General features: G+C 49.0%; 1 protein-coding gene across 3 annotated transcripts in view; it reads left to right on the top strand.

Moving 5' to 3' along the window:
- Positions 1-8,609: 8,609 nt before the first annotated feature.
- Positions 8,610-27,456, top strand: part of PTP4A3 (protein tyrosine phosphatase 4A3) — a 41,792-nt gene continuing 22,945 nt past the window's right edge. Inside the window, exon 1 of one of the 3 annotated variants that reach the window (XM_064706748.1) lies at positions 8,610-8,739. The gene's annotated coding sequence lies outside the window, so the exon portion shown is untranslated. Of the gene's footprint in view, positions 8,740-12,440; positions 12,630-27,456 lie in introns of those variants that run through there. The other 2 variants (XM_064706749.1, XM_064706750.1) reach the window with 2 other exon arrangements.

The raw sequence follows: 27,456 nt of genomic DNA, 5'->3' as shown, positions 1-27,456 counted from the left end.
CCTATGAATGTGCAGCATTCAGCACAAGGTGGTCTTCAGGCAGGATGCATCTTCTGGGCATGGGAAAAATGAAGGTGAATTGTTATTATCAGCTGTTTTACCTATGAAATACATAAACCCAGAGTAAACATTTGAGAAGTGAAGGGAGCAGCTAGGATAAGGAAGACAGACAGCATCATTGTCCACCACAGCTGGAAGCACTCTCACTCTTCAGTATTTGCTCCTGACCCAGTGAAAGCTTTCCTGTGGGGGAAAAGAAGCAATAAATAATAGGGAATCATGGAGTTATAGAATGGTTTGGGTTGGAAGGAACCATCTGGTTCCAACCCCTGCCATGGACAGGGACACAAATCCACTAAACCAGATTGCTCAGGGTCTTATCCAACTTGGCCTTGAACCCTTCCAGGGATGGGGCAACCATGTAATCATCACCATCATGATCATGATCAAAAATATTACTCATCCTCAACACATCAGAATATCCTCTGCTATTCCTCTAACATCTGGGTGACCAAAAGCATGAGTTTGCACTAAGTGGGTTCAGATTAGTCAGAGGTAACGTGGCCTTTTGCTTCTGATGATTTCACCAACACAACATTTGTTCTCATGCCCTTCTCCAGCCTCCATCTCCCTCAAAAAACCTGGAAATGCATTTTCCCTAACTGGAAACACACATTTCATAGTAACATTTTCCAGACCACTTTGCAAGAGGTAAAGTGAGACGAATTTTTTCAGCACAGCTTTGTAGAAGCTCACAGCTCTTACCTGGCCCTTCCTGTCTGTATCCTGACATATTCCTTCAGTAATCCCCAAGTCCTCTTGGCTTTGTCTTTTAGTGGTGTTTGTTTCTTTGCCCTTCTTAAATAAACTATTGCCAGTTCCTATGGTAACACACCTCATTCTTTCTTTCTCCTCCCTAAAAGTCTCTTCCCATTTAACAGGCTTTTAAAAAGGCTCTATTTATACTTTCTTTTGTTATCCTGCCCCTGCTCCCTTGCAGCCAGACAAGGGCAGGCACGGAGCAGTGCATGCACTACCCAGTGTTACTAATAATGGCCATCCATAAACACGAGAGCGAGCCGTGGGGATCAAAGCTGTGACCTTCAACAGGAGATGCTCTGCTTCTTCGAGCAAAAAGAAAGGAAACCTGAGACACGGCTGGCTCGGGAGGGAAGCGCTGTTTGCAGGGGCCATCCCCACCCCTCCCACTCTCCAGCAATGCGCTGCGGGGATGCAAGCCCCCCAAACCAGCCAGCATATGGAAAACAGCCTCGCTGTCTCTGCAGGCAGATTCCACCTCCCCTCTTTGCTCAGTGTCAGACATTCATCTATATTACCAGTAATTGGATAAAGAGAAAAATATGAACTGTGCTTCTTTTTCCTTCCAATTCTGTGAAAAGCTCCCCTCCTCTCTGAGCTTTTTTGTTTTAAATCTCGAGGCTATTACCAAGGATCAAGGTTTATTTCCTTAAGGTTCATAATATAATTTAAATGCAGATTACAACTTATTTTAACCCTTAGCTGAAGCAGTAGGTGGATTTTTATGATGACAACTCATTGTTTCTCAAGCATTTCTCCTAATGGAAAACAAAAGGGTCTGAAACAGTACAAGTACAATTTGGTTCCTTTCTCCATCGAGAGGTTTCACTTGCACAGTCAGGCTGGTGCCAGAAACCACACGTTTTTTGGTCATCTTTAGGGTGTTCCAGGAAACATATTGTCAACAGATCTCAATTTTTCAGTAGGAAAAGCAAGTAGAAGAATGACTCCCCAGCCTTCCCCCTTCTTTTTCCACATAAAGACAGCTTTCAGGGCTTCTTTACTGATGAAGAATGACCCCCAACAGTTGTAAATCCATTCTTTTTTCTTGATTGTGATCTCTCTTCCTTGGCTAGCACAAGAAACTGTGATGCCCTCCAAGTGTCACTGCAGAAAGGGTTAAGGTATCTCCAGCTACAGCCTCAATAAGCAGCAAAAGTGTCCTGTCCCCAGGGTAGGATCAGTGTATGAGAATTTGCTCAGATCATTTAATGTTTGTAACTTGATTTCCTGCCGGAAAGCTTCAGTGGGCGGAGTTTCTGCTGAACCAGACAGAACTAGAGCTATTTCCTTTTCCAGATTGCTTGTGCATGTCCAGTCAAGCTCAACTGAATTAATGGTAATCGGCTTGTTTCCCCCACACACCCCTTCCCATTCACCTTTTGCAGTGCAAATACGGGAAGTGAGTGATAATCCTGCTGTCAGGGCCTCAGGAGATAGGATGGTTCCACAACCTTGGGCAAGTCCTGCTCATTCTCTGCACCTCTGGCCCACTTCTTGTTAAATTCTGGAGAAAGGATGCTCTGATGACCCGGCTCCTGCCCTACTGATTTCCTACATGACCTTAGGAAAGTCACTTAACATTTGCCTGCCTCCACCTTCCATGAAATGGAGAGGAAATCATCAGAAGGCTTTGCTCACTCTGCTGCCACTACCAGTATTAAACCATGGCCCATGAGGACTGAGAGTAGAATTCTTTCCAATTTAAGAGTAAAGACAAGTTGCTAGTTTCTCCTGAACAGTGCAAGTCTGTGTTGGATCACCTGCAGCACTTCTGCAAGGAAAAAACAGCCCTGTTACTCCCCACCATGCTCCCAAGTGCAAATTGAGTCATTCATCCCCTGCCTTGGCCATCCCAGGAACCATGAGTATCTTTCACATTCATCACTGAATGCAACCAAACCTCCTGGGAAAGGCCAGATCCTGCTCCAGGTGCTTGTTTTTTGTATCAAAGTTTTAGGTTTCATTGAAGTAGTCTGAGCTAACCCCCATCAAAGATGTTTTCATCAACACTGAGATCATCTACAGAGAGGTGAATGAAGACCAGCCCAGTGGGATCCTATGGATCTCATAGAAGGACAAATGGCTGGGGCCAGAGATCTACCCCTTGTACATCCTCGGGCTCTACTAGTTTGAATGGTGCCAGGTCAATTTATTTGAGGTTCAGTTGGTAATCCAGACACTTCATTACTGAGGTGAAGGTGGGCAAGCCCCTTCCCTCAGTCAATTTTCAGCAGCACCATTCGAAAATCCTCCCCAGAGTAAACAGCAAAGTCACCCCAAACAAAAGAGACGAAGCATTGTGGGTTTTTTTTTCTCTAACAGGACCAAAGAGAAATTTCTGACTGCTGTGTTTCTCACCCTTTTCAAATTGCTGTCTCCACACCAGCCTGTGAGCCCCAGTGCTGGATGCCTGGAGCAGCACCCTCTCCCCCCATCCAGATAGTATCATGTCCTTAGGACGTGTCTACACTTCCAGGTGGAGCTGGTTACACAGAATAGTCCTTTCCTTAGGCCTGGCTCAGTCTGGAGGCCTGGGCGTGAGACAGAAAGTAGGCACTGTTCCTTATCATCCAAGGGAGATTATGCAAGAATGTCCTGTAATGAGGATAAGGAAGGTGCTTTGAATAGGTATGTGGGGTTGGCTGCAGGTTCCTTCTGGCAGCAGCAGGGCTCTTGCAGCATGGGCCAGCCCTGGTTTCCAGTGCCAGATGAAGTGGGGCAACCAGCTGCTCCCTAAACCAAATGATCAATTCTGTTTCCTTCACAAAAAAATAGCACAAAATTTGAGAACAACATCAATGAAGGAACCATCACCAGGACCTAACATTCAAAATCTTTATCTGCTATTGTTACTTCATCCTCCTTTCTGATTGTTGCTCACGTGCATGGGAATGCAACGTGTATGGTTTCATTTTCTTAATTGCAATCATCCTGCAGACCACCTTCAGGCACGCTGGGGACCACCAGTAGTGCAGGGACCGCATGTGAAGAAGCCCTGCCCTGGGAGATCCGTCCCTCCTTCCCTGATGTGGTTAAAATGCCATTCCAGATTGTGGTGCCTGCAAGGATTTAACGATGTTCTCAGCCCAGAGGAGAGTCCTGGACTATGCCCAGTGCCTGAGAAAGCAGGACTGAGCTTCAGCTGTGTAGGAGGGCAGCTGTAAGAAACCAGGATATCTACAGGCGTGGTAGAGTTCCCTTCATAGCCTACCCCATCTCTTCCACATGCAAGTGCAACCTTGGAGTCTCTGGACCTCTTGAGGTCTTTCTGTTCTGAAGCCTTCAGTGGCTATTAATACCTGGGGAATCTGTGAAGCAGGCAAACAAGGTTTTGATGAGTGTGGGAAAAAGAAAGGCGTTACCACGTATGAGTGAACTTCAGTTTCGCTCATGTGCTGAATTAGTCAGTGCCTTCAAGTGAATTCCAAGTGCTGGTCTAGCTATTAAATGACTCTTCTTGAAGAGCCTAAGTGCTCCATTTTTAGCCTCTACTGGAGGAAAACTAAATTTAAAAAATAATATTTGAATGTGAACTATTGCAAAGGCTTTGGGGTTGGGTTTTTTGGTGTGCTGTTTTGGGGCGGTTTTTTCGCATTTTTCAACTTTTTTATCTCTCCCAGAAATAAAAAGTAACCAGTAGTCAACACACAGCAGTTGCTGGCTGGAGAAATCCGGGTCACTTGTTATGCCCATGAATATGATATCTGAGTCAGGAAACCTCACTGAGATGTTGCAGCCCCAGAGGAACACGATGTGATAATTGCCTCAGCAAAGGACCAGAAATACCTGGTGTAGAGGGTCAAGACACAAGCTCCAGTGGCTGAGAAATTCAGTGGAGGACATGCTCAATTTGAACATTTAGTGGATGGAAAGGAGGTCGGAACATCAACACTGACATCTCAAGAATTCATGTTTCACTTCCTACCCTGGAGGAGTGGTTCCCCCTGCAATCTCTTCAACCCAGAGTTATCACTTCTCTGCTGCTTCCCCCTCTAACACAGTGGCTGTGAGAAGTGCTGTCTGCAGGTGGCAAAAAGCAGAGCTGTTTTTTCCATCAGTTCACTGTTAATGGTGTCCTGGCTTGAAGAAAGTTGAGTTTGGCTGAAGTTAAAATGACAAAAGGGGCAGGGGGAAAAAACATTACAGAAATTTAGACAAAGCAGGTATATGGATTGCATGTCTATCCTTTCTGCAAACACAGAGGCTGCATGGGCTAGATCCAGGAAAGTGTCCCAGCTGTAATACAAGCACTTTGACAAGCACACATTAAAACATAGCCAGGCTTTGTACTAACACTAAGGCAAACACAGCCCACTGGGATTAGCATCTGTGCAGAGGTTACAATCCTTCCACATTGCTTTTCAGTGCATTAGGTTGAAAAACATGCTCAAGGATGCTCACGTGCACAGGAGATTGTCGATATTTGTGCTGAAAATCCATTCAAATTCAGAAATTACAGCTAACATGAAGCCTACTTGATCCTCTTAAGGCTGTGACCTGATTGTGGAAACATTTCTCTTTGCTTGATTTTCTAAAATACAAAGAAGCATGGCAGAGGCTTGACTGAAGATGGATTCAGGCTTGCCAGGAGGCCTGAAGGTGTTCCCCAGTTGCATCGCCCATCAATTTTTAATGCCTCAATTTCCCCTCCAGCTCACAATGGACAAAAGCTCCCCTAGTCAGGATATTCTCTGATTCTGTGGTGCCCAAGAGCATCAGCCAAACTGGTATGAATTTACACCCCAGGCCAAGAAGCAACACTCCCAGGCACAGCAGCCCTTCAGCCTCACCCATGCAAGAGGGATCACACTGGGTTTGACAGCACTTCTGAGGGAATGTGGTGGAGCCCCATGCTGTTGGCCCTTTTTCTTCTGCCAGGGCTGTCAAGCTGAGGTTGTGCTTGAGCGCTACAATTTGCCATGTGACATTTCAGATGGGAAGCAAAAAGAATGGCTGTGCCAACCACCACTCTCAGGTTCTCTGCTAAATAAAAACCAGATTCCTGACATTTGCTGTGTCTGAGAGAAAGGCGGGTCTGTCGTTTTTACAAACAATAAAAGATGCAGAAAAACAAACATATTCCCTCAGAGCCAAGTGCAGTTCCCCATCGTGCCTGGGAATCCCCGTGGAAGGGAAATGCTGTTCTAACGAGAAAAGATTTGACCAAAAATACCCAACCAAATGCAGCAACAGCAACATTTTTCTTTGTATTTTTTTGTTTGTTTGTTTCACTTCACGGGTTTTTTGGGGTTTTGAAGAAAGCAGTCACAGGCAGACTTCTCCATGGGTCCCACCATCACCAGTGTTAGCAGAGGGACCTCTGCCCCCCAGAGCTTTCCCCGGGCTTTGCCAGACTGATTTTAGCACCTCCAAAAGTCACACTCTGAGTTTTCATTAAAAAAACGTCGATGTGAAAACCAGCTAATTTTCTCACTTTGAAAAAGTAGCAGGGAGTCAGACAGCAGAACCTAAATGTCAATAGCAAGGGAAATCACAGGTTTTTTTCTGTTCTCAGCAGACTTCTTTGCAAGGTGTGAATTTGCTGATGCCTAACCAAGGTTAAACTTATGCTCTGCCTTGAGAGGGGAAGGGGAAGGAGAGAATGAAAATCCCTTTCATCCAGCAGCATGTTTCAAACTTGCAGACACCAAATGTGCTGAATATCCTTTGAATCAATCAATCAACAGAGTCCAAAGTTTTCATCCAAGGATCCATTTTACACATTTACACATGTAACACTGTAGTTGCATAAGAATCATGTGTTAAGAGATTTTTGGTAAATTTGGTAAATTTTTGGTAATATTTGGTAATTTTTTTATTTCCTTTACTCTTTTGAAACAGTCATATGCCAAATCGGCCCTTCTCAAGTCCTGCTGGAGGACTTGCTGTAGGTCCTAAGAGGTTGGGATGTCAAGGCTTTGTTGTGTAACAGCCTGAAGTTGTGTCAGGGGATGTTTAGGTTGGATATTTGGGAAATGTTCTTCACTCAGAGTATGGAATGGGATCCCCAGGGCAGTGGTCACAGCACCAAGCCTGACAGAGCTCAAGAAGCATTTTGACAACACTCTCAGGAGAGATTTTTGGGGTTGTCCTCTGCAGGGCCAGGAGTTGAACTCGATGATCCCTGTGGGTGACTTCCAACTGAGGATATTCTATGATCTCTGCTCCCAGGCCATCCCTTAACCAGAGAGGAGGACTGCAGCCTTTGAATAATGTTCTCAGAAACATAAAGCACCCTCAGACTCTTCTGGTTTAGAGGACACCAGTTTAGTGCCTTTCAGGGAAGAGGTAAAAATAGCCTTTAAATGCAAAAACATCTGAGGGTCTCCTGATATTCATCTCTACGTGTTTGTGTCTCCTGAGGACACAAGGTCTCCTGTGACCCCAAGCCCCCTATTATTCTTTCATTTTTTGAAGCCCTTGGCTGCCTCTGTGGTGACTTCTGCTAAGAGAGTCCACAGCAAGTTAGAAATAAAAGAAAACCTGTGATGGCATCAGGTGCTCTGCTCCTGTTCCTTTGAATTTATGGTGGTTCTTTACATCACAGATCTAGACACGGGCTGTGGACACAAAGGTTGACAGCCTGAGGTGAGGTCCTTGGCTGTAATGTGACAGCAGCTCCTGAATTGTGTCAGCTTGAGTCTGTGACACACTGGGTGACCCTGTGCCTCACATGTACTCAGAACCACTGATGGGAGATGTTAAATATATCCTGTACAGCCTCAGGAATGGGCAGCCTCCGCCCTTCATCGGTCAGAGGATAAGGGCATCTCACCCAGAGGACAGGGGACACTGCTGCACTGAGCCCAGGCCTTGCTGTGTCCCCTTGACTCTGTCCTCGGGCTCTTCCTCAGCTTCCTCTTTGTCATCTTTGTTTCCTCCTTCTTATTTTCTTCTTATTCTTATTCTTCCTCCTTCTTTTCTCTTTTCCTTCTTCCTCTTCTTTCTTCTCCTTCTTTCTCCTCTTCCTCTTTCTCATCACTTTTTTCATATTTATCTTCTTCCTTCCTCTTCTTCTTCCTCCTTTTCCTTCTTATTTCTTCTTCTTCTCCTCTTCCTCCTTGTCATCACCATTTTCTTTCTTCTTCCTCTTCTTCCTCCTCCTCTTCCTCCTCATCATCCTCATTTTCTTCTTCTTAGAATCACAGAATCATAGAATCACAGAATATTTTGGGTTGCAAGTGATCTCAAAGCTCATCCAGTTCCAACCCCTGTCATGGGCAGGGACACCTTCCACTATCCCAGGTTGCTCCAAACCCCATCCAGCCTGGCCTTGAACTCTTCCAGGAATGGGGCATCCACAGCTTCTTTGGGCAACCTGTGCCTCACCACTCTCACAGGGAAGAGTTTTTTCCTAATATCCCATCTAAACCTGCCCTCTGCAGTTTAAGGCAGATCCTGTCACTCCAGCCCTTTGTCCAAAGTCTCTCTCCAGCTCTCTTGGAGACCCTTTAGACAACCTAAGGGGCTCTAAGTTCTCTCCGGAGCCTTCTGTTCTCCAGGCTGACCAAGCCCAGCTCTCTCAGCCTGTTTTCACAGCAGAGCTGCTCCAATGCCTCTGGTTCCATTTCTTTCCTTTTTCCCTTTTCCTTTTCCCTTTCCCCTTCCCTTACGCTCCCCTCACCCCATTGACCCCGCCCACTCTCACAACCCGCCCCTTTTCAAGCCCCGCCCACATCCTATAGACCACGCCCCCTCCGCCGTCCGTTCCCTCCCCATTGGCTCCTGCGGGCGCCACGTGACGCGGCGGCGGCGCGCGCGGGGGCGGGGCCGGGTGCGCGGGTGCGCTCGGGGCGGCGGCGGCGGCGGCTGCATGTGCGGGCGGGGGGCGGCGGCGAGCGGGGCCGGTCGGGCGGCGAGCGGAGCCGGGCGCGGGGCGAGCGCAGCCCAGAGGAGCCGAGCGGAGCCGGCGGGCAGGTCAGTGCTCGGGCGCGGAGGCGGGCGGGCGGGCGAGGGGAAACGGCGGCGGCGGTGGCCGCACGTGGGTCCGCCCGCTCAACAATGCGGGCGGGAGGGGTCCGTGCGCCGCCGGCTGCGGGGCCACCGCGGCGTGCGGAGGAGGCTGCGCCGTGCCATGTCCCCCACCGGAGCGGAGTGATGGCTCCGCTGCAGCTCTCCTGGGGCCCTGGTGGTGGGGCAGCAGCGTGCGTGCCCCCCCGGCCCCAGCGTGGCTGCGGCACCTTCAGATTGAACCCAGAATGAAGGGAGGGGAGCCGCAGCCCCGGTGTGCGGGGGGCACACGCTGCTTCCTCCCCCCTGGGAGCCCAGGCGCGGTGCCGCAGTCCCCCACCCCGTGTGCGGGCACAGAGCATCCCGGCAGAGCCCATCTCCGTGGGTGGGATGCAGCGTGGGCACTGTCAGGGCTCCGCGGGGCCTCTCCAGCCCTGTCCGGGCCGGACGCAGCGATCGGTGTCACAGGGGGCCCGAGGGGGAAGCGCCGTGCTCCCGGCTGTCCGGTCTCGTCGTCCCTCAGGATGTTTCCGTCAAACGGATGGGGAAATGGGGCTGCCCTGCATCGGTAGCTGGGGCGGGGGTGGCGTCTCCTGGCTCGTGTTTAGAGCAGGCTGCCGAGGGAAGTGGTGGAATCACCACCCGGGGGTGTTCAGAAAACGCGTGGCTGTGGCACTTGGTGACACGGTTCACTGTGGACATGGTGGTGGTGGTGCATTGATGGTTGCACTTGGTGATCTTGGAGGTCTTTTCCAGCCCGGATGATTCAGTGATTCTGTATTTTAACGTGTCTTGTAAGGCTGACAAGCCATTCCTGGCCTTGCTATGGCGTGGGGGCTTGGGAATACCAGTGGTTCCCATTCCATGGGCAGGCAGGTCGCGTAGCTGGAGAACATCCCATGCCATGCCTTTCTCTGCCGTAGGTAAAGTGGATTTTTGCGTGCCACTGGAATTACTAATCCAAGCAATTAGCTGGAATCTGTCAAGTTTGTGCTGCTGCCAATTTCTCTGGTTCATTTGGTTACAGCTTCATCTTTCTGCTCAAAGGAACTGAAATGTAAGCAGGGCAACTGAGTGTCTGGAGCTGTTGGGTTGGGTTTATGTTCATCCTTCTGGCCAAAGGAGGATCAGCAAGAAAACTGAGCCTTAATGAAGTCGTATATTTATTGGCAGCAGTGGAAAAAGAGTAAAGTGGATAAATGGGGCTAGTGGCTTCTTTGTATACGAAATGTCATGAATCTCCCTACCAGGTTGTGAGCTGGATTTAAATTCCACTGTTATAAAGATCACTGATTTTTTTTATCACATCATTGCTAATAGCTTAAGTTAAAAATGCTGCAGGTGGATTTAAAGCTGAGGGCCTTGTGGGCTCAGCAATGTTCTGCACCAATATTTATATACATCCAGGGGCTTAACAGTGTGTTGTCACTTGGCTTCAGAGTGAACTGGCAGTGGCTGATGCAGCATGGTCCCTGACACAGCCACTTTCTGGGGATCTCAGTTGCCACCAAATTTGCCAGTTGGGCAAGTGAAGCAACTTTTAGTCTTTGGTTAGTGCTTCAACCTGAAATTTGTTCCTTTTGGGAACATTAAAACTTTAACTTTGGTTAACTTGTGTCAAAGATATGTGCCATGAGCCATCGCCCTGTTGGGTGTGCTTAGGGAGATGGCTGCTTGCAGAAGCAAAAAGCTTTTGTTACAGCTATTTTATTTTTATGTGTGCTTTGATGGCTCAAAAATCACTCAGCTTCCAGTCAAGGCAGTCCTGGGTGAGAAGCATCCACTGGGATTGGCCTGTTAAGTGAGTTTCTTTGATTTGACAGCAGAAGTGCCCAGAGAGACATCAAAAACCCCAACATCAGGGCGTGTTTCCTGCTTCATCATCCCCTGCAAGCCATGGAAATCAGTGGCTTGAAATACAACAGCACTTGATGTTAAAATAGCAAACAGTAAACATCGTCTCCTATCAATAACTTCAATTATGGTTTGGGTTTTGTCTTAAATAGACACACATTGTCATAGGGAATCAAAGTTTAGAATCCAGACGTGCTCAGTGGGGTGGTAGCGTCTTTGGACAGGGTGTAACACGCTTTTATAGCATAAATTAAAATAAAAAAGGGGTTTAGCAGCGTAGCATGCTGTTGTGTAAGAAAACTGCCAACTTTTGAGCTGAGACTCCCTGGTTTCTGGGCATCGTGTGCTGCGGCGAGTTGGCGGGTGGCGTTCCTGGGCAGCTTTGGACGGGGAGAGCGAGTTTTACCACTCTGCAGCTGAACCCTGACAGGGTTTTTCAACCATAAAACCAAGTGCAGAGGAGGCTTTGTGTGTGCCACGGGTAGCCAAACCGAAAGCAAAAATAAACACCCGCGAAAGCTGGGTTTTTTTGGTCATTGACAGAAAAGGAAAGTGCCGGTCTAGGGGAGGGTGTGAAGTCCCGTGTTCGTTACGCTCCTAATCTGGAAAATACAGACTGTGGCACATGGCAGCAGCGTGTGTGGCTAATTTTACATCTTGTCCTTTTCCCTTTCTCTTAATTTAACCCAAAATTAAGGAAGGGAAGCAGCACCCATTGGCCTATTAAATGTTCATTTTTGCCAAGTTACGCCACTTTGCGAACACGAGACACGACCGGATTCCTGTGGCAAGGAGCCCTTAAAATTTCAACAGCTCTACCTATAAATATAGCCACCGTGAAAGGCAATCCGGCTTTAAAAGAAAAAAAAAAAAGTAACCATGCTCTTTTTTTAGTCCCACTGTATCTGCCTGACTTTAGTGCCATGCGATGCATCTCCAGCCGGGCGATGAAGCCGAGGCGGTGTGGAACATTCAGTCTCCTGATTCCTCTTGCTAATTTGTGTGAAGAATGGGTGCAAGCAGAGAAAAAAATAATCATTTTAGTTGTTTTGAAGATTTTAGGGGATGGGATGGTGGGGCTGGATCTCTGCATCCGCATCATGGCCTCTTGCAGAGTGATGGTGGTGATTTGCAGTGTGGCTTTTGGTGATGGCTTGGTCCTGCTGAGTTCCCAGGAGCCGCTGCACTGTGGGGCAGTGCAGGATGGAGCCTGAAGCATCCCTTGGCTCTAAAGCAATGTCCCAGATGAAAATTAAAGGGAAGAAAAAGAAAAAGAAGCTGGCTGCCACCTCACCCCAGAGGTGTCTGGGCTCACCCACTGCTCTCTGATGCAAGCACAGCAGCTCAGGGAGCTCCAGGGCTGTTTTTGGACATGCCCGGGGTTGCCCAGGGACAGGCTGGCCTCGGGAGCAGGTACAGCATGTTCTGGGCACTCCTCCAGGCCAGTGGGACCCCCCACCATCCCTAGATGATGTAGTGGGGTGATGGCCACTGACCCATCCTGGTGGAGAAGACAGCACTGCCTGCAGGGCTGCGATTCAGGTGGTTTTGCAGCTTAGTGATGCTTTTCAGCGTGCCCTGCGCTTGCATGGCAGAAATCCACCTTTGTGGCCAGAGCAGCTGGGTCACCTTGCAGTGCCAAAACCTGCTGGGTATGGTTGGGATGGGGCACGGGCTGGGGAGCGTGTGGGAGTGGGGCGGGAGAGCTCGGCACGGGGAATTGCTGCGTGTGCACTTGGGCGAAGTGCTGAGCCTGGGCTGCGCGGGAGCTGCAGACAGAACCCACACGTGACGTCTGAATTTCAGATGATTGCTGGACCACTTTGCCAACAGCCTCTCGCAGCTCATCAGCTGCAATATCGCTGCTTCTTTTCCCCGTTTTTTTTTATTTCCTTTCCCCTTCCCCACCCTGCCTGTTTTCTAAGCCGAAGCAAGAGGGATGAATCCGACACCGAGGGTGGCTGCAGCTGCGCAGGGTTTGTATCCAAATGGTTTCCTGGAAGGCAAGTTTTTTTGTTGTTTTTCGATCTTAAAAATATTTTTACAGCAAGCGTCTCGTATCGGGGCTGTTTGGATGTCAGGTTTAGTTTCCCATGACATGGAGTGATTAGAGGAGGGAGGGGAAGGAGGGGCTGGGTGCTGCTTTATGTGCAGATCTCTCTGCAGCGGTATCATTGCCTATTGATGGTAAATGTGTTCCCTCTCATCTCTGTGATAGTTCTCGGAGATTTCCTCTTTTACGTCACTGCAGTTAATAAGATGTTTAACTTGGGAGCTGGGGGCGATGTGCTGTGCTATCATGTTGCAAGGAACGGGGGGATGACGAGTTCCTGCGCAGACTTGTGCTGGGAAGATCGTATCAATGCTGGGGAGAACAGCTGGCTTTGGAGTCAAACCATTGCCTTTCACCCTTAATGAACCTGACCTGGCTGCATCTCTTTTTTTTTTTTTTTTTTTGTGACAATGATTATTTTCCTTCTAATGCTGAGAGAGGCAACTCAGTCCTCTCTATCTGCTGCACTGCTGGAGTCAAGGGTGCAACTTGATTTTTTAAGCAGCTTGTGTCTGCCTGGCTGGACTTTGCTCTTTTTTTGCTCTTTTTTGGGGGACCGCTGAAGCATTTCATGAAAGCACCTGATGGCTTTTTGTGGTGAAGCTGCAGGTGCAGTAGCTGCAGAGCCAGAGCCCTCTCCAGGAAAGTCCTTGACTGTGTGTTTTGTGTGTCACTGGTTGATTATAGAGTTAAGAGAGTGTTGCTGCTGTACATGCCTTGACCAGGAATAGCCTCCCTCCTGCCACAGTTTGCAAGGCCAGCTCATCGAGGGCAGGCGAGTTGGTCAATAAACGCTCCAAGCGGCACCCTAGGGAGTTGGGAACCAAAATGGGAACACTTGTGTCCTTCGGCTCCTCCTTTCTTGCCAAGTTGTTTTCTTCCCCCAGCTCCTTCTCCAGCTTGCCACTCAAACCCTCTTCGTACTGCTGTGTTTTTCCACAAATGTTTTTCAAGCGTGACAGCAGGGAGAAGAAAGCCACGAGTGCTGCAGGGGGTTGATGCCTATCAGGCTAACTTTGCCTGTGGCTTTGGGGGCCCCTTCACTTCAGTGACTTGGTGGCTGCAGGTGGGTTCACATCTGGCAGCTGTTGGGGTTGGAGTCGCTTCTGTCTGCCACCAGACCCAAACCAGCCACCTGCACCTATTCCAAGGCTCCCAGCTCATCCCCAGGGCTTGAGTCAGGCAGGGTGGCCATGGTGTCCCTATGTTGGTGTGGAGGGGAGAAGGGCTCTGTAACCCTTTCAGGGAAATAGGGACATGGAAGGTTTGCAGGAGGAGCAACCACAGCTCTGGTGGTAGCATTTTCCAGCCTTCCATCAGGACCTGTCACTCGCAGTCCTGATGACATTTATCTGCTGACTTACTGTCACTGATTTTGCTCAGTACCCCTTTTCTTTTTAAGACTAAAATGCTGCTTAAAAAACAACATCCCATCAGCACGTTGGGCTGTTATTTAGTTTTTGGGAGGCTCACAGCCTCCCAGTTCTGCTTTTGCTCTGGGGAGGAAGCAACATGGTTGGTTGCAATTTTCAGCCCTCATGGGAACAGGGGCTTAAAAGATAACTCTACCACATCACAGCTCACACCCTCACTGCTGGATGTGGGAGTTAATTTTTCTCACTGCTGCCATGTACAACAACCCCTCTCTCTGTGCTTTTGCTGGGACAAGGGGAATTTTGGGTGCAACTCCAGGCGGTGCTGGCTCGGCACATGTCCCCAAGCGTCCCAGCTGGGTGGCTGCCCGGGGCCCCCTTGATGCGAACGGGGTCAGCAGCTGGGAAATAGCAGAGCAAAGTGCCTCCCTGGTAATTCCCAGCTGCCGTTAAAGCGGCTTTAAAATAAATTCGCTCAAAGAGCAATTCCAAGTATTTGCGGGTTTGAACTTTTCCGGAGAAGGGTTTGGGAGCTGCTGGCTACCGCACTGCACCCTGGCATGCCGGGGAAAGGCGCCAGGGCAATTGCCCTGATTATCCTAACATCTAAAAAACACTTTTTTGATGTCTATATGTTTATTTATTAGCTGCATGTGCAGCACAACTGTTGGAAATGGGGCACTGCTGGAAGCAGAGTTGTGCTGAACTGGGAAGGTGGGTGGCTGGGCAATGTCCTGGGCTGGAGGCAGTGCCCAAGGCTCAGTGACCCTCACTGTGCCATCCTACCTGGCCACCAGCCTTACCCAGGGGTGCAGCACAGCTGGGTGCCCCTGGCCGCACATTCCATGGCCAGCTCTGCTTGGTAACGTGGGCACAACAGAAAACAAACTTTGCAGCAAACTTTGCTCTCCCAGAGCCCCCGAAGCTTGCTTAAAAAAAAAGCTTTGGAGCAATGTGGTCTTTCTTTTTCTCATGCTCATGAAAATTCTCATACCAAGCCGGTAACCTCCACTGCCCCCAGTTCATTATTTTTTAAGGTGGCGTTAGGGGGCATTTAAGGGAAGGCTTGTCTCATCCTCTGTGTCCCCTCCTCTCCTACGTCCCGTCATGGCAAATTACGGCTTCATCCATGCTCGTGTGGCAGACACTAAAAGGGGGAGGTTTGGTCAACATACTGCAAAGTTGGTCTCATCCCTGAAAGGCTCTGGGTGTCCCTGTGCTGGTGCTCCCCAGGGTGATGTGTTGCTGCATCCAGACTGGTGCAACTTCTTGGTCACGGGACTGTCCCCATGAGGCTGAGTACCCCGAGCTGGGGACAGCCAAGCTTCTCCCTGCAGAGACAGTTCTGGGCTCTTGCCCAAGTCCCCTCTCCAGGGCCCTGGCACCAGTGCAAGTGCAGCCAGGCTGAAGGCTGATGATTAAACCCATGATCCAGGTCACTCCTGCCCCTCTCAGTGCCCCAAAAACTAAGGATGCTGATAGCAAGACTACATCCACTTGGGGATATTGCACTTCTCTGCACAGTTCAGTAGGTTTGGGGGTGAACGGAGCTAATTTGGGGTATAACCACCCTAAAAAAAACATTGCATCACGGGGTTCTTCCCACACACCCTTCATTGCCATGGCTAAGTTGCTTCCAACTCAAACTGACTTCATTCATGGGCTGACCTTTAATCTGGCAGCTTCTTACTGAACTTTCTATTGTATATGTAGTTTTTAAATAATTTTTTTTTCTGTGTGGGCATGACAACAGAGCTGTCTCCTGGGGTGGCAGAAAACACATCTTGCCTCTTAAGGACAGGTAGGGAAACCTGCACATGGCACAGGGTGATTTGCTGTGGATGGGGTACAACCTAATGCTGTCCCAACCCAAAGTCACATCCACTGGACCACACACTTAGCTCTTTTTTTTTTTTTTTTTTTCTCCTCCCAGACTAATCCCTCCAGCCCCTCAGGCTTTTTTGTTGTTGTTGTCGTTGCTCCTCTCTGAATTCCTTCTAATTTGCAGGCTCTCTGCCAGCATCCAACGCACTATAAAAAGGGGACTTGTTCTTCAAGCTTCCCTCTGGTACAGAGCGTTTGCACAAATAGCAACACGCTTGACAAGTAGGTCTGATTCCCCCTGCTATTACCGAAATGCTCGTAGGGTGCTCGGGGAGTAGAGCTGCTGTCTCAAGACAAGCCAAGCTGAATTTCACGCAGGGCCCTAAGCCCAATTCCCAGCCGGTGTTTAAGCTCCTGTCAGCTGGAAAAACGGAGCTGTGCATTTTTATTTTCCTCTCCGAGAGCGAGCGGATGCGCTCGCATCCCTCCGTGTCCCCCGGCACAGGTGGGATGTGGGCTGTGCCTGCAGACCCAGGTCCTGCTGGAGGCAGCCCCAGGGCCACCAGCAATTTTTGGCTGGTCCCCCCCCTGCTGTTACAAGCAGCCATGACACAAACCCCCTGCCAGCTTCCTTCTTAAAACTAATGAGCTGTTTGACCCTGGCAAGTCCTCTGGGAAAGCTGTTGCCAGAGCCTTGCTGCTCACACAGATACAAACTGCTCCCATTTCCAGCTTAAATTTATTTGTGGATGACTCGTACCCATTTGGCCTTGTTCTTCTTGTACCCACACTGGCTTTTAGCTTGGATGGCTCCTTTCCCTGCTCTGGTATTTATCCTCTGGCAGGCTTTGCCAAGTGCTCTGGGTCTGCCAACCTAAATAACCCCAGAACTCCTGGTGGAGCATGGCTGGGAGGGGTGTAGGGGCATCTAGGCTTCCTCATTCCTGCAGTGGAGGCAGCCCCAGCAACTTGATTTGCAGCTCACCCATTGAAAAGGAAAATCCACCATGCTGCCTCTTGACATCCTCACTGGGGATGGTCCCAGCCTGCAGAAGGACAGCCCCAACCACCCTCTCCACTGACAATGGCTCTCTGATTTGAAGGCATTATCTAATTTCATGAGCACACTTCTCTTTTGCAATGCAAACACCATTTTGGCAGAAGATGAGCTTTCTTTTTCCCTCCTGCAGCCTTCAGGAGCACCTTTCCCTCTCCTTTCTGGTAGTGCCAGGGCTCATGTTCCTGGCCTTGCTAATCTCAGCCCTGGTGTTGTGAAGCTGACATTTCCCATGCACAGCTGTGCCAGGCGCTTTGCTCAAAGGCTGAAGTGGATTTAAAATGTGAAAGTTCATCTGGTCAAAATACAGACATGGCTCCTTACCACTGGCCCCTTTTGGAGCTGTAGGACTATGCAGGATGATATGGAAAGAGCTGCAAGGTGTTTGCTTTTCCCCCAGGATGATAATTTTTCACCATACTTTTCAATGCTGCATCTTTGCTGTGGGTTTTCTTTGCCTTTTATGTGCTTTCTTTGGGATCTCTGTGCTTATTCCTGGTGGTGCTGAGATGCTGGCTAATCCATCCCAATTTAGACTTCTGCCTTCACCTTGGCAGGTAGAACCTGTACCTTTGATGGAAGGAAGGATGCTCCCGGTGCCCACTCAGCAGCTCCTTATTTCCTCCAAGTTTCCCTTTAGTTAAGAACCTTTTTTGTTTTCCTTTTTTTCCTTCTCTCCAATCTAAACTGCACCAGCATGTGTCCATTTGAGGCAGGATTTCATGTTCCCCTGCAGTGTCCTTCCATCGTTCTGTGCCCTCGTTAAACCACGCAGAAATTGGCATCATCGAGGAGGAGCTGGCCTCTGCAGTGATTAGCAGGATTATTCTCATCTCCTGGTTTCCAGTGAAGCTGCTGGGCTGGTGTAACACAATTCCCACTAAAGCTCATCTCCACTGTCAGGGAGAGTGATGCTGATGGGGCACTGAGCATCAGCAGCAGATACCAGGAGGAAACCAGCAGATCCCATCGCATCTTTCCACATTAAGTGATTTTTGACCTTCAGCTCCTCTCCTCCAGGCCATGGTTGTTTAGCACATCATATTGGGCATTAACTTCCCCTCCTGAATCTTTTCTGAGCAGCCTGTGGGCTCCTTCACAGCTGCAGCTCCAGCACAGGAGTGCATCACACCCTGCTCTCATCGCTAGGTTTGCTTTGTGCATCGCGTTTTCTCGCTGCCTAAATCAGCATCTACAGCCTCCAGCACTCAGAGTGGGTACAGCTGGGCATTTTCTGCCTGCAGTGGATTTTCCTTGTTCCTCTCTCCCTATTTGTTTGATTTCTCACTGTATTTAAAGGAGAGGTCAGTGTGTGTTTTGCAACCTTCTCCTCCTGTTATTAATTTCTTAGAAACAAAGGGGAAGGAACCACAAGCAATAAAGAGCCTGAGGTTTGAGGACTGGCTGTTTATTTGTCAAAGCTAGAAATGCAGTGACTGAAGAGGACAAGAGAAAATCCTCAATGCAGATGTACCTCATTTAAGTTTAGGCTTGTGTAGGTCAGATTTGGTGGGGGGTGTGGATTTCCTCCTGCTGCAGTTTTATATGGAGCTGTTATCACTGCCATTACTGCAAATAGCATCTTGGTTTTGCCTTCTGCACCTCATTTCTTCACCCCCAGCCTGAATTTCGTGCACCATGCCCATCTGATAGTGGTGCCCATCTCAGTGGCATCATGGCACCCCATGCAGTGGGATTGGATTGCATGTGGCTGATAGCAAGTGGGTAGCAATAAATCAGTCCTAAGGGGGCAAATGCTGCCAGGAAAAGGGGATGAGGAGAAGCAGAGTGCCTCAGATGCCCAAGCCAAAGATGCTCAGAAGCCCAAAAGGGACAAAAATAGGTGTCTGGGTCACTCAAGAGGGTTTGAGGACCACTTAAAATCTTTTCTCTCGGAAGCAGCAATTACCAGATAAAAGGGAATGTCTTCAAGCAGGCATTTTGGACCATCTGGTTTGTATTTGGCATGATCACTGGGGGAAGCAGGGAAGGCTGGAAGGCTGCTGGGTCGGTTAGTGGCTGGGCGAGGCAGAGGGTGTCCTTCAGGGGATGAATCTGGTCTCTTACAAAATGCATTTTGGCACCAGGAGCATTCCCACATCTCTCCTCCTTTTTGGACTGTGCTGTCAATAACTTTTCAAAGTGTTAATGCTGAGTATGAGCTGGATTTCTGCTCATGGGAGGTTAAGGGGTGTCCCCACATGAAGTGGCAAACAGGGGGATGACAGATTTTTCTTTTTAGGTTTCGCCCTTCCTCGCTACAGAGGAGGCATTGGCATGTAATTACCACCAGCTTTAATCCAGCCACACCAACTGCCTTTCTGGCAGACCCAAATCCAATAGGAGCCAAAGGTTATTGCCTGCCCTAAATAAAACCATTACAGCTCTGAGGCCTCACCCAAGCCCAGACCACAAAGCATCCAGGACCGGCTCCATTCAGTTTTTCTGAGTCTGGAAGATTTGGTTTGATGGTAATGACCCATAACTTTTTTTTCTTTTACTTTTTTTTTATTTTTTTTACTTTCCCCCTGCAAAGCCACCTGCACACTTGCAACCACTGTGGCACCTGCCAGGAGCAGCACATCTGGCCAGTGTTAGCGAGCCTGCCAGGGATGCACTTGGTTCAGTCTTTTCTTGCTAAAATCATTAGTGGCTTTAATTGAAAGCAGAGGTGGATGAAGGCATGTCACACAGACACACCACAGCGTGCACAGCTCAGCCCAGCACGTGGCTGTGAGCAGTGTCCTCTCAAACTGCTGCCAGATACAGCCCAGTGTTCTGCACATCCATGGGATGGACTGAGATTTCAGGCACCACATAAGGCCCCTTGTGCCCTGGAGTAGCCACCCAGGAGCCAGTGCATCCCACACTGTGCTCTTCTCCCAGTTACTGCTCCAAACTGGGATTTACTCTGAAACCTGAAGGGTTTTGCTCTCTATCTATAAGCAAATACAGCCCAAAGTGATGCAAATGCGTGACCTCACCCAGATCTCAAGAGGTAAATATTGCATCATGATGAGCACACCCTGTATCCTTTCACCCAGTCTGAGACACTCTTAAGTCCATCCTGATGCAGGGGCAAGCCAGGCCAGGGAGGAGCTGTATGATGGGAAAGGCTTTCTCCTCACCTCCCAGTTTAATTATCAGTGTCTCATGTTTGCAGCATGATGGACACTGGTCCTGCCTCTGTGCAAGGCTGCTCTGGCTCCTGGCATCCCCACAGAGCTGCCAGCAGGGAGAAATTGCATTTCACAACCCGTCTTTCCAGGCTCCCACAAGATTACTGGAGGGAGAGGAATGTGCTGAAGAAAATATCCCAACTGCTGTTAAAAGGCACAGCTTTCTCTACCCCTTTCTGGGATGGCCATTCCTTCACTGAACCAGACACCCTCCTCCAGCTGGCAGCACCCACTGGAGCCAGCACTGTGTCACCTCCCCATATTACCCTGGGGTCCTTTTGCCCTCCTGGTCTCCCCTTCATGTGCAAATAATTGAAATTGTGATAAGCAGGCTTTTATGAATAAATTCTGCTTTTCCCTCGTGGTGCTCCTGGGACAGAGCTCAGTCACTTTATATCTGGGCAATAAATCTCCAGGCTCTCTAGGGCACACCCGCCACACAAGGCAGTAATGGGCCTGCCAGATGCTGTTCTGTCTGGGTGAAGAGCTCCCCGGCCAGTGCAGCATCTGTTAATCATTTGCCAGGAGAGCCCAGGCAGTGAAGGAGTCCCAAGTTGAATCCCTTTTGGCCAATCCTTTTGAATCACAGTGAAGGTTTCTGGGCTACCTGGAGCTGAAACACCCTGTAAGCTGCAGCAGCCTGTGATCCTGGGCTGAGAGATGCATCCCACACATCTCAGGAGGAAGGTGAGAAATTTTTCTCCTTGGTCCTTCTTCTGAGAGGCATCAAATCCTCACCAGGCCAAGGCTAAGACAGCCTTTTTCCTTCATCCCTCTCCTGCTTTTGCTTGAAAATCCAGTGAGCATGAGATGATGAGATGTGGTCCTGGGCAGTGAAAAGTAGTGGGGAATCTTGAACTGGTTTGGTGTTGAGTCATCTCCTTCTGGGAGATGGCATGTGGACAAGGCTGAAAGCAGGGATGGCTTTCTCTGATGTTTCTTCTCTGTTGAGTCTCCTTTCAATATTCCACAATCCCAGACCACGCATTTTGCCTCCAGCAAGTCAAACACCTCCAGGTTCTTCGCAGAAGATACTGTTGCATCTGGGGGCGATGGTCGGGCTGTTGCACTCATTCTGATTTCTCTCCTGAGCTAATTACAAGCCTCTTGGACTCTCTCAGGTGGCTTTGGCAAGTGCTCTGCTTTTCTAGTGCCAGTGCCAGGGAGCCCTGGCCACATCCATCAAATCTTTCCCCAACTATTAGAAAGCAGTTACGCTCCTTGTGTGTCTTTTCATTGCCGGAAGCTGGTAAGTGGATGGATCCTACACAAATAAACTTCTCGAGGGCAGAGAGTCAAAATATCCCTGGGCTTGTTTGGTGGGAAAAGGTTAACCAGCGTGAAGTCTATGAATTGCTGCTGACCTGACTTTGTTGACAAAATATAGTTATTAATTGGACTTGCAGGCAAACTGCCTGGGGATGTTTGGAAGGAACTTGTCCATCGCAAGGGCTGAGATCTCCCTGGGAGAAGATCTGTCTGGGCTCTTTGGAGATGAGCCTAGGCCTTGGCCATGGCTCTGGTTTGGGGCTTTGTTGTTGAGGATAAGATATGTCAGGGTCTCAGTCTTCCACACTGGCTGTGGGGCCACACAGATTCACCAACAGCAGAGCTGTAGCAGAGGACAGGAGGAACTTGTCAGGAATCCTGGGACCAGGTGACTGAAATGGTCTCTTGATCTACTGGAAGGTCTCCTTGCAGGAGTAAATACTGTTGGGCTAGACAACATTTGAAATTCTTTCCAACCCAAACCATTCTGTGATTTTTGTGATGATTCTAATGCGGCTCCTGCATCCCTAAATTCAGGTTTCTGCTCTCAAGCGGAATCCTGTACAAAGTATCATTACCTGGACAGGAGCAGAAGCTTCATGATGAAGGTGAAATTCCAGAGTGTGACCTATGCTGTTCCCAGCGTGCTTCTAAATCCCAGCAGCAGTTCACTGCTGCGATGACACTGGTGACACTCACTGTCACCCTACCCTCAGCCCGGTGGCTCATTTTTGACAGTGGCAGGGCAGTGGTCAGTGCATGTCCCTGGGTGCCACCACAACCTTTCAGCCACCATCATGGCAGCTCCAGAGCTGCTGCTTCTTTCATGGCTGGTGAGTTCCTTCACAGCATCTCACAGCCCTGTGTGAGGAACAGCTTGCTTCCCTCGGCCTGGGAGTGAGCTCAACACCCACACTGGCACTGGCCCAAGACAGAAGCTTTGGGAATCCTCCTTGACAGCGTGACAGCAAATGCTCCTCTCCGGCAGGGCCAGTGCTGGGAGGCTCCCAGCAGCAAAGCCCATCCTTGGTGCAGGAAGAGCTCGCTGTGGGCTGAGAGGTTTCCTGTACCTGCGTGACTGAATGTGCTGGAAAGCACCTTCCATGTGTGCCAGAGTGGTGGGAATCCAGCTGCCAGCAGATAAACGTGTCTGTGCCTGTCCTGCCGTGCTTTGAGGAGGGGGGTGGCATCTCATGGAGGTGGGCAAAGGAGTTCACCTCCTCAGTTTCCCTGAAAAGCTGGCAGTTCCCACCTAGGTGAGGTCAGCTACATCCAGGTGGAGCTTCATACAGGTTAACAGTGCTCCTCAAAGGCGACCATGTGCCTGTAGCCCACAGATGAAAACACCTCTCTGGGATGCTCAGCCTTGTCTAATTCAAGTTGGGCCATGCAAACATGACATGGAAGAGCCAACAGGAGCAAGATCCTTTTGCCTGTTCCTCTTGTGGAGCCTCTGGACGTGGTCTTCTCCAGGCTGAAGTGGCCCCAGGGATGAAATGGTCCATCCAGGCTGGAGTTCAGAGCAGCCTGACCGTTCCCTGAGAGCAGCCATGGCAAGCAGCCCACATTTCACAAGTGGGGTTTTCCCATCAGGCTCTCCAGCTGCTATAAATAACAGGAAACGTTTTGTCGTTTTCTGCTCTGGGGAAGGTCAGGAGCTGGATTCTGTGGTCTTTGGAGCTTTAATAAGGTTGGAGATTTATGCAGTGTACCCAGAACTCCCCCAGGACAGCTTGCCTGAGGCTGTTTGGCTCCTTGGATGAAGAAGTCCTGAATGCCAGCCTTTGACAAAGTTACCATAGCTGCCCTTTATGAGCTGTCAGGTCCTGCTAAATCCTTAATGTGCTCTTCATCTCCAGGCCAGATGCTAACTCTTGGGTTGCTGCCAAACCAGCTCACGAGAGGTTTGAACCATCTTCTGTCAGTGGTAGGAAAAGCTTCCACCATGGATCCCAGGATGGATGGATCTAGGGATACCTAGATCTCATGAGCTTGCTGGGAGCTCATCTTCACAGAATCACAGAATGTGCCCTTGTGAGACCCCACCTGGAGAACTGTGCCCATGTCTGGGGTCCTCAGCACAAGAAAAACATGGACCTGTCAGAGCAGGTCCAGAGGAGACCATAAAAATGATCAGAGGGCTGGAGCTCTCCTCATGTTTGTGTTTGCAGCAGGATGGAAACCCAGCAAACCAAGTGGGAAGATCCATCCTCAGGGGGTTGCTCAGACCTCTAGACAGCTTTTCTGGGTCCTGGAGAGCCCCAGGCTCAGGTCTGTGCTGCCTGAAGCCCCAGCAGCCGTGCAGAGAGGAGGCAGGGCTCTGTCTGCTGCCTCTCCCATTTCCCCAGCAGATGCAGGAATGCTTTGATGTCCACTTCCTCAGCCCCAGTGCCCAGCACCAGGATTAACCACCCATCAGATGTCTCCATCGACTCCACATAAATCTTCTAAACTCAGACAAGCACCACTCAGAGGGGTCGCAGCATTCCCCTCTTGCAGAATGAGGGTTAAAAGTAGTTTTTCCCCCTGCACCTGCCTCTCTGAAGCCAAGGCTATGTTTTATTTTTAAAACCCAAGTTTCTTGATGGTTGGCTCCCCTCCTGGGATGTACAGGCCAGGGACAAATAGAAAAATTGCCCATCTCAGTGGTACAAAGAAGGTGAGCAGTGTGGAACGTGCTCACATGGGTTGGGAGAAACTCTTCCCCCCTCCCCAATCTCTTCTTCCTATAACCAAGACAGAAATGCAGCTCCAGGGATGATCCTTCAGAAAAATACTGAATTTTGCTCCTTTTTGCATGTTTATGAAAGTGTTCTATTTGTCTCTAAGGGGTTTTTGGGTCAAAGTTAGCATGCCCTGTGCAGATCTCTGAAGCCTGGCTCAGTCCCACTTAAATGGTTTCAGTGAGGCTGAATTATTTTTTGTTAAAGCCCATGTGTTTACATTTCATAAGCTTATTTTAAAACACATGTGTATACAAGAGCAGACTTATTTATATGGCAGATTGGCCTGCTGTGTCCTTACCTGACTTAAGTGTCAAGGAAGCATCTTTTTTTAACTTTTTACAAGCACAGTTTAAAATAAAATACTAGTTTGCTGTGCGCCAGTGAATCTGCCCAAGAGGGGAGGTCAGGACAAGGTCTTGTTTTCCAACTGTAAAATGTTATTTTGCGTATTTACAGAGCTTCCTCTCACCAGCCATCATTTTAGGTTAGTATGTTAACAACAGCTATAGGTAAAAGAAAATAAAAATTGTGTTCCCTGGAGTCTTGGCAAGCCAAAATCCCCAAGTAGCCAGGCTTCCCAGTGAAACAGCTTTTGGGAACTTTCCATCAGTAAAGCAGGATTTGCTGGGTGACCCATTCTACCCAGGCTCTTGGCAAGATTTCTGATTTCAAGTACCCCAGGGAAATACTTGAGAAAAGCCTTTGTGGAGAGATCTTGGCATTTTCTACTTGCCCTAGAGGAAGGATTTTATTCTTAATTTTAATCATATGAACTGGTAACACACCAGTCCAGCTGCAGGAAGGTGAGGAGCAGTTATGGTGGTGCAGTTCAGTGCTGGAGTGTGAGGAAATGTGTGTGGACCTTAAAACAGGATGGGGAGGGTGAGGAGAGCCCCAGGTAGGTACAAATTTACACAAAAGCAAAGAGAAGCTTTGACTGTAGGACATAAAATTCATTTTTCACAAAGAATGAGAAGCCCACATGTGTTTTTATGCCTGTGCTTGGAACACTTTTCCTGCTTCTATCAAGCTTCCACGTGGGGCTGGTGGACATGGACATGAAGACCTAGGAGGTAATGAGAGAAGTGTTGACATTTACACCCAGGAGAGAGCTGGAGCAGACACAGAGTGAGGGATGGTTTCCATCCAGAGCAGCTGTAAACCAAAGCCCTGACCACTGGTGGTTATTTAAAGACTCCAGCAGCGTTTCCTGCCATGGGAAGGTGCTTGGCCCACGTTCAGCCTGGGCGACTGCTCTCTGCAAAGCCAAATAAACAACAACCACTTGAACTTTCCACCTTGCAGGCTCAGCCAGATGCCTCATCCTGGGCCATGACCAGGCACCACACCTCAGATGGGCCTTGTGGATGAGCCTGTTTGGAGGATCCAGAGTGATCACCACATTTTGGGGTTGAGGGTGCATTTCCTGTCTCTGAAGGACCCTAGTGAAAGAGTTTGGTGCTGTTTGGAGCTGAGAGAGGGCATTTGGGAAGGGAGATCTGTGTCTCCACGCAGGTCAATGTCCTTCAGTGACCTTGGGCAGGGCAAAGGGAGGAAATTATATCCTTTAGCTCTAAAAGTGTGCTTTAGATGCTCCATCTCCTCAGAGGAGCACAGTTCATTGGCCAGGACCAGGAATCTCATCCATCAATCCAGACATGGTGGTGATGTGTGACTGCAGTGACCATCTGATCCACAGGATGTCCATGAGACTGCCAAGGCATCAAGGGTGAGATGCCCATAGCAATGCTTCACCCCTTGGGGAGGCTGGAGGTGGTTCAGCCCTCCTGTGACAGTCAATATGAGATATCACACAACCCTTTGTAGGCATTTTGTTGCTTTTATTGAGTTGTAGTCAACACCATGCACGTCCTTCCCCACTCTGACCCTTCCCCATGAGCTGAGATGTTTCAGCAACTCACATGAACCCTGCAGTGGATGCTCCTCAAGTCCAGCTCCTCAGCCTGGGAACTTTTGCAAGACTTGGCAGCGGGGCTGTTGCAGGAGTGTTGCACACAGGACCCAAAAATCTTCTTGTCAGTGCAGCGTCAGCCGGCCCGGGCGCGGGGTCAGGTCCCTCCGAAATCAGACTGTTGACGAACAAGCTTGAGCACATTCAAATGCTTCGTCTGATTTTCTTGGACTGCAGAGCTTCCAAGGGAGCCAAAAAGCTGGCTGCTCCTCTTGTTGACTCTGCAGGCCAGAAATACAGCTGGGTTCAGTGAAATAAGGAAGCTCACAATTCTCGTACTGGTGCAGCAGAGAGGGGAAAAGCTCAATTTGGAAAAGCTCCAATGTCTTTCTGGAGATAAAAACAAGTCCAAGGTGGTGCTCTCTCCTGCCTGACATCCCTCTGAATTTCTGGCAAAGAAGCAAATCCAGGGGCATTTCACTTGATCAAGCTTGAAAAGTTTGTCCACACAGGCTTTGGGGAGTGCAGACAGCAGCTGTGCCAGCACTGAGCTGGGATGAGAGCACAGGAGACTTCAGGCAAGAGGAGAGCATCACTTTAAACTGCAAATGAACCCTGAAATGACAAAAAACTTGAAGCAAGCCCACATTTCGGGTCAGGCTGGCCGTGAATCAGCTCTAGAAAACGAAAGACAAAACTTTCTGACTTCAGTTCAAGTTATGAACTTACAAACTCTCATTTATCTGGTTTAATGGATGCGAGCCAGAGACATTTTTTGAGGTTAGTGGATGGGACAGCTTCCTGAAAATGAACTCATTGAGAAAGGCGTGATTAGGAGACAAAGTTTGCCTCAAATTCTCATCTTGTACAAGGCTGGGTTAATGTGACATGGAAATACCTTTTGTATATCCCAGAGCTGCTCTAGAGCACCCTCCATCCATTTAGGGCTCTCTGCTAAATGCAGAGGCATGATAAATCACTTCCAAAAATGAAAGTTGAAAAAAAAACAAATCAGATTTTGTACTCATCTGAATGACAACAAATGTGTAAAAAGCTTTTGCACAGGACAACCATGTAACCTCACTCCATTCCCCCAAGATAACAAGCACAGAGTGGCAGTGAGCTGTGGACAGGTGGGGCAGTCCATGGTCCAGCTTTGTGATTTCATGGCTCAGAGATGGGGATCAGAATAGGAGTCTCTCACATGTTGGTGGTTTTTGTCAGCAAATCTTAGTAGGGTTGTTGGTTTTTTTTTCAGAACAAGGATATTTTTCCCCCCTCTGTTTCCCTTTAAAACACTGTTTTATTTTTGCCATTGCGTTAAAAATGGCTGTGTATTCCCCACAACTGTCTTCAGGCATTACAAAAATCAGAATATTGCCTGAAGCTAGGCATAAAAATGCAGCAGAGGCGTCATGCAGGCAGCTGGGCTAAAAT

This window comes from Zonotrichia leucophrys, chromosome 2, assembly GCF_028769735.1.
Source record: "Zonotrichia leucophrys gambelii isolate GWCS_2022_RI chromosome 2, RI_Zleu_2.0, whole genome shotgun sequence".
In the NCBI taxonomy this organism is placed as follows: domain Eukaryota; kingdom Metazoa; phylum Chordata; class Aves; order Passeriformes; family Passerellidae; genus Zonotrichia; species Zonotrichia leucophrys.
Note: the sequence above shows the minus strand (reverse complement) of the source record. Positions and strands in the feature narration are given on the sequence as shown.